At 42.7% G+C, this 7,289-nt stretch overlaps 1 pseudogene; it reads left to right on the top strand.

Annotated features, from left to right (window-relative positions):
- Positions 1 to 301: 301 nt before the first annotated feature.
- LOC138155126 (ras-related protein Rab-38-like) lies at positions 302 to 7,010 on the top strand (annotated as a pseudogene).
- Positions 7,011 to 7,289: the final 279 nt, after the last annotated feature.

A 7,289-nucleotide genomic window follows, 5' to 3' on the forward strand; every position in this document is an offset into this window, starting at 1 on the left:
GGATGTGACTGAACAAGTCTTTGGAAAGGGTTGGGTGGGGAGTCAATGTTAAAGTTCTACTGAACATCTATCAACCTGGGTGTGATTCTCTTATTATGCTACTATCAGAAGGCAGCTAGGTGGTGCGGTGGATAGTGCTGGTTTGGGAGTTAGGAAGATCAGAGTCTAAATCCTGTCTTGGGAACTTAATTGTTGGGTGACCCTGAGTAAAGCCCTTAATCTTTCTTAGCTTCTGTTTCCATTAATTAAAATGAGGATAAAAATGATACCTAATTCACAGGGTTATTATAAGAATTAAATGATGCAGAGCCAGCAAAGAAAGAATCTCTACAAGATACTGGAGATTGGATACATGGGCATGTGCCAGACAGGCATCATCAAGAGCTATGTGCACCAGCACTTCTCCTCAAATGACCAGGCCATCCTGGGAGTGGACTTGGCCTTGAACATGCTCCACTGGGACCCAGATACCATGATGTACCTGCAGCTCTGGGACACGATAGGCCAAGAACGATGCGGAAACATGGCAAGGGTCTATCACTGAGAAGCCACAGGACCATTTATAATCTTTGATCTTACAAGGCAGTGACAAAGTGGAAATGTGACTTATGCCCCAAATTAACCCCCCCTAATGGTGAACAGTCAGCAGTTCTGTTAACCAACAAGGGAAAGAGTGCTCCTGATCAATGGACTCAAGACGGACCATTTCTGCAAAGATAGCTGTTTTGTGGACTGGTTTGAAACCTCAGCAAAGGTGGCATAACAGAGAGAGATCTCAACCTGGTGTGAGGAGGAGCTGCACATCTGAATCCTGCCTCAGACACTTAATAACTATGTGACCGGGGCCATGTTACTTAGCCTTTCTCAGCCTCAGTTTCCTTATCTGTAAAATGTGAATACTTATAGAACATACTCCCAGAATGGTTAAAGAGGCTCTAATGAGATAATTTACATAAAGGACTTTGCAAACTTTAAAGTTTCCTATTACTATTATATTATTATAAAGTGGCTATTATTATTAGTGACTTTCTGCACTTTTGTTCAGCCTTTCTCAAGTAAATTCTCCTTTTTATAAGTCAGCCCTCAGTCCCTGTGAAGGTCAGGGCCCATGGCATCCAAATGCATTTATGTACTTCCCAGCCAGTGTTCAGTAGTTTTTAAGCCATCTCCAGTTCTTTGTGACCCCATTTGGGGTTTTCTTGTCAAAGACACTGGAGTGTTTTGCCATTTCTTTCTCTAGCTCATTTTATAGATGAGGAAACTGAGGCAAACGGGGTTAAGTGACTTGCCCAGCGTCACACAGCTAGTAAGTGTCTGAAATCAGATTTGAATTCAGGTCATCCTGACTCCAGGCCCAGTACTCTATCCACTGTGCTACCTACCTGCCCTTTAACACCTTTTACCTGAAGCCCTATCTAAGCCCCACAATTGCTGGTGTCTCTTTCCAACTAACTTTTTAAAATTTACTTTGTATTTCTTCTGAATCTACTTATATATGCAACAATTGTCATACATAGAATGTAAGTTTCTTGAGAACAGGAATGGTTTACTTTTTTATTCTGTGCTCATCTAATATCTAACAGTATCTGGCATATCTTGGGCTATTAATAAATGCTTGTCACTTGATGGAGATTCATCATATGGTATTCATGATGAAAGTTATAGCAACAATCCCTCACTGATGCTTCAAGTCAAGTGGCCCTCTTTATTCCCAATTTTCAGAAAGTGATATAATAAGAGAATCAATCAGCTTGGGCTCCTAGGCACTGGTTTCTACCTTGAAGATATCAACCAAAATGCAATCAGCTTGTTCCTCTGGGCTGGCCTCCAGGGTGGAGTGCCAATGAATTATAGAAACTGCCAACAGGCAAGGAGCCTACTTTAGCCAGGAAAGATGGAACTGCTGTTGCCATCCTCCCTCTGAATCAGAAAACCCCATGCCTGGAGGAAGCAGTCTCCTGCTTCTACACAGGACTTCACTCGGCTACCAAGACAGATGGGCAAGGGAAGGAGGAGACGAGGAGATGCCTATTTCTCAAAACCTTGCTCAGCATCTCCCACCCATTTTGATGCTTAATCTCCCTTACTGCCAGGGAGTCCCTCTATATATTTTTCTCTGAGAGACTGCAGTAGAAATGGATCTGGTTATTATGATTTTGGCAGCATCCTTCTTAGCAGCAAGGGGATCAATGAGATTGGGTGAAGGGGAGGGAAAGGTAGCACTTGTGGTCCTAGAAGTCTATAAATACAGGATTGTCTTAAGGACTTGGCCCCTTAGACAAGAATGAGGAGGTTCTGCTTACATTCTGTCTGGGATAATTCCTTCTCTATGTTAAAGGCAGTGACATCCTGACCTCTTAGGTAAAGACTGAAGAATTTATCCCTCTCAGCTCAGCCCTCCCTGTACTATGGTTTAAGTGTGGGGACCTTCCTCCTCTCATTCCCCAAGCATATGACTTATTCTTTGAGTTAGGTATCTCCAAAAGGTACATATAGAAAGATAGCTAAATTGCCCAGGAAGGGTAGTACCCATTACCACTAATCAACGTGTTAACTAGGATTAATTTGTCAGATTAGCCTTGCAAGAAAATAGAAAGCATGGCTGATAAGGCTGAGACAACAGAGACAGGAAAAATTGGGGTGGGGGTGGGGACTGATGGCAGCTCTTCTCTGACACTCCCAGCGTCTGACCGTCATGACACACTATTGAGCTGGGGACAAGGAAGGAAGTGAACAATGACAATGACCTCATTTCATAATGTATCCTTGTGATCAACAACAGCAAAAGCAGGAGAAGTTTATCGTTCTGCTTTTGGGGTCAGAATCAACTGGAACAGGGAGCCCAGGCCCGGGCTATATATATAGAGTTATACCTGTTCCATGTGGCCTGTGGAAAGTCCACGCCAGGGAAACTTGACCTTGGCTGCAACCAAAATGGCTCCAGTTCTGGCCTAGCCCCACCTGGGGCTCTGGGCTCAGAGGAATTGGGGACAGTAGGTAGCAAAGCTGGTGTTGCACTGTAGAAATTTTATATAAAATGTTCAAGTGAAAAAGTCTATGGTCAGAGAAAATTTAGTCTTTTTCTTAAACAAGAAAGTGCTGAACAAAGTGTACTTCCTGATGGGCAGAGGGCTGGACTCACTGCTTTACCTTCTAATCTGCTTCTGCACCCTCCAGACTACTAGCCTTACCTCTGCCTTGATATTATGTCCTAAGGACCACCAGGCCTCACCATCTGTACTACCACTGGACCCTAAGCACCACCAGGGCTTACCATTGACAAAGATGAGTTTAAATAGACCCCTATTTTGCTCCAATCAGTACTAATCAATTCAGTGTGATTCCACATGGATAATGATTGTTAGCAATTATTAGTGCAATATTCATCTAGTAATATGTATTTAGTCAGTTTAGTCAATTAATATTAATAGGAGAATAACATGTATGTTTTACATATGCCATATGTGGATACGTCCATACTTTGCTGCACAATTCACACCAAGAAAACACAAGTGCTCTATCAACTACCATCACAACATCCATACGTGGAACCATCAGTTACAATAGCTGGAGTAGGTCTGAATGCTTGTGGATACATTCACTTACCTTGAGAGTATAATTTCCAGGGATGCACACAGTGATAATAAAGTTGACACATGCATGACCAGAGCTAGTTCAGTGTTTGGGAGATTCCAAAGGAAAGTGTGGGAGAGAAGAGGTATTAGACTGACTATCAAACTGGAGGTCTACAGAACCATCGTGTAGACCTCATTGCTGTTTGCCTGTGAAACCTGGACAGTCTACCACAGCCATGCCAGGAAACTGGATCACTTCCGTCTGAACTGTCTTAGGAAGATTCTGAAGACCACCTAGCATGATATGGTACCAGAAACTGAGGTCCTTCCTTGAAATAAACTGCCAAGCATTCAAACTCTACTTCAGAGAATGTAGCTCTGATGAACTGGCCACGTTGTTTGAAAGCAAAACACATGCTTGGTGAAAGGATTATTTTATGGAGAAGTCACACAGGGCAAGTATTCACATGGTGATAAGAAGAAGCAATACAAGGACACTCTCAAGGTCTCTCTTAAGAGATTTGGAATTGCTTGTGTGACATGGGAGACACTGGCACAGGACCACCCAGCATGGTGTGCCCACATCAGAGAAGGTGCTGTGCTCCAGGAGCAAAGCAGAATTGAAATAGCTCAGGAAATGCAAGCTGCACAAATTTAGAGAATCCTCCCCAAATGTTCACACAGACTATGTGTGCCCAACCTGAGGTGGAGCATTCCGAGCTCTTATTGGTCTGATCAGTCACAGTCAGACACAGTGAAACTTGACTCTAGCTTAGTGACGCCATTTTGGTCTTCTTGGAGAGTGACGGACAGCAACAAACCAACCAACCAATATGGATAAATACATATGACAGATTCTTTCTCATAGAAGGCCTCAAATTCTAAAACCTACGAATTCCCTGTTCAACACTCACTCACTGGTTATGAAGTTCATGTGCCTAACCACAACAATGCTGATGACCAAACCCAACATAGGTGGGATGTCTTGATGTGATATAGGAAGTCTCCCAACTTATCTTTATACCTCCAGACCACCCTCTCTTGTCCAACAATATGACTACTTAGTCAGGGGAGATGACCCTTGATTTGCCCATCCTATGACCACACATACTGATACATCATTTCTGGCCTTCCTGGAGGGTCAAAATCGAGGTTTATCAACAAATGAGACTCTCCATTTTATTTTGCTTTTTCTGAGTGTCTGTATAAAAGTTCTATAAAAGTAAAGTGCTTGGGACAAGGGGGCATCTAGGATCATGAGGAAGATCTGAAGTTTCATTCATTGAAGGGGTTTGGTCCCTTTAATTAATGGTTAATGGTTCAGAGCTCTGCCTCAGTGTTTTTTCTTGCAGACTGGATAATTTTGGACCCCACACCATCTACCCTACAGCTACACACTGAGAAAGGGTGCATGTTGTCTCCCCTAATTTGAATGTGAGCTCCCTGAGAGCTGAGATTGTCTAAATTTTCTCTTTGAATCCCCAGCATTTAGCACCATAGTTGGCACATAATAAGAACTTAAAGATCTGGAGCATTCATACATTCTATGCCACCTGGAAGGGAAAAAAAGAGATGGAGTGATGGGTAAAAGAGAGGGGAAAGGCCTAGAAAACAACCTTTATTTTTATAAATTTGCCTTTTATAAATTCATCCTTATCTCTACTTTATGCCTCAGCCCCCAACTGGCTTAATGTTAGCATCATAGAGGTGGAATAAATAAGACTTGGCAATTGCTGGATCTGAGAGGTGAGAGAGAGGGAAAAGTCAAGATGACTCAGGTTGCAAACATTAGTGACAATAAACAGGAAAAAGAGCTAGCAGTGCTGTTTTTGAGTTGTTTTTTAGGTACATCTGACTCTTTGTGACCCGATTTGGGGTTTTCTTGGCAAAGATACTGGAGTGGTTTTCCATTTCCTTCTCTAGCTCATTTTTACAGAGTAGAAAACTGAGGCAGAGTTAAGTGACTTGCCCAGGGTCACACAGCCAGTAAGCATTTGAGACCAGATTTGAACTCAGGAAAAGGAGTCTTTCCAACTTCAGGGGGGGCTCTCTATCTACTGTTCCTCCTATACACCCAGTAGGTAGCCTCAGTTTCCTCCTTGAGGTAGGTGATGACATTCTCTACTGAGGGGAAAGGTAGGAATAATAGAGGGAATGAGGAGAGAAGAAAAACAGCCAGTTTGAGCAGTGTGATAGAGAATCAACCAGGGAAGAATAAAAAGATTTCCAAAAACAGGGAATGCCTGCCTAGTAGAGAGTACATAACATAATTTGTGGTGGACCCATTCAGCAAGGCTACATGACTTTCTCTGACTGCCCGGCAAGACGTCTAGAAGTGAATGAGGTGGATGGTGGGGATAATTCAGGGATGGTTTTGGCATGGAATGTGCAATGGGACAAAAGGTAAAGGAAGATCAAGACTGAAGAGAGGAAAGTGAGGCCAGAGCTAAAGGAGGAGGAGAATCCGAGGTCAAGGTCATTGCAAAGAAAAGAATCAGAAAAAGCAGAGCAAGAGGAAAGAAGGTGGAGAAGGAGCCATTGTTTTTTGGTGAGAGTTTAGTATTTACTCTTGACTGAGGGGCCACAGTGGCTTATATTTGCACTAAGGTATAAATGATTCACCCATAATCCTCACTGAGTAGGTTTTGGCAAGTAGAAAAAAAGAGAAAAAAGAGGATGGAGGTGGTCAAATATTTTACCTAAGTCTGTCTTTCCCTATTGGGGAGTGGGGTGGGGGTGAGACAGCTCTCATTCCTCTCCCCACTTCCTTTTTAATATATATATATATTTTTATATTAGCATCTCCACCATCGTCAAACACAGACATTTCAATGTAGAAAGAACAGAAAAAACTGAGCTTCTTCCCCAGATCATTATTTTAAAATACATTTTCAATTTCACAAGGTAGTAACAGAATTGCTCTATTTATGTTCCTATCTGAAATTATATTTGTTTTCCTTGTGTATCTTAAAAATGTTTTATTTTTGCTCTCCCCCCCCCACCATTTTGTGTTTTAAACTTTTCTTTCCAAAAGCTTGAGCAGAGACACCAGCCTGGGGACTGCTTCTCAGTCTGCACTGGTCAAATGTGTCCTTCAAGACAGGTCTGCTTAGAGAAGAGGCAGCCTCACATTATCCTCTGGTGTCAGGAACTTCAGGAAGAAACAGATTTTCTTCTCTCCCAATCTGCCCCCTGGGAATGAAGGGAACTAACAGAATTTTAACAGCTTCCCTGAGAAGTCATGGAAGGAAAGAAAAAGGAAGACAAGAAGGAAAAAAAAATACATTTGATAAAAAGAGTCCATTACACCTCTGGTGTCATTTCCCCCTTGAGGAACTGAGTCAAAGTGAGGAGAGCCTGAATATCGTTGTTACCTGTCTGAAAGGGCTGATAAGGCCACCTGTGACTGTCAAGCCTCAAACTCTTGGGCCCTGAGAGGTCATCTCATCTTCCCCCTGTCTTTAGCATCACTAATCCCCAAGCAATCCAATCAGGTGAGACTCCTTCCTGCATGGATGCCTCCATGGGGGCTGTCACAAGCTGATTCTGGGTTTCTAATAACACTCTCTGTAAGGAAATATTCCCTTGGGTCTGTCTATTCCATACCCCTCACACTGCAGTCTAAGCCATGTTTTGGCACAAAAAGCCCAAACTCTTTAAAAAGAAACCCAAACAACACAACTAAGACCATGATCACTGCCCCCTCACACACAT

This window comes from Petaurus breviceps, unplaced genomic scaffold, assembly GCF_028583685.1.
Source record: "Petaurus breviceps papuanus isolate PSGF00001 unplaced genomic scaffold, PetGlider_PUasm1.0 91133, whole genome shotgun sequence".
Lineage (NCBI taxonomy): Eukaryota > Metazoa > Chordata > Mammalia > Diprotodontia > Petauridae > Petaurus > Petaurus breviceps.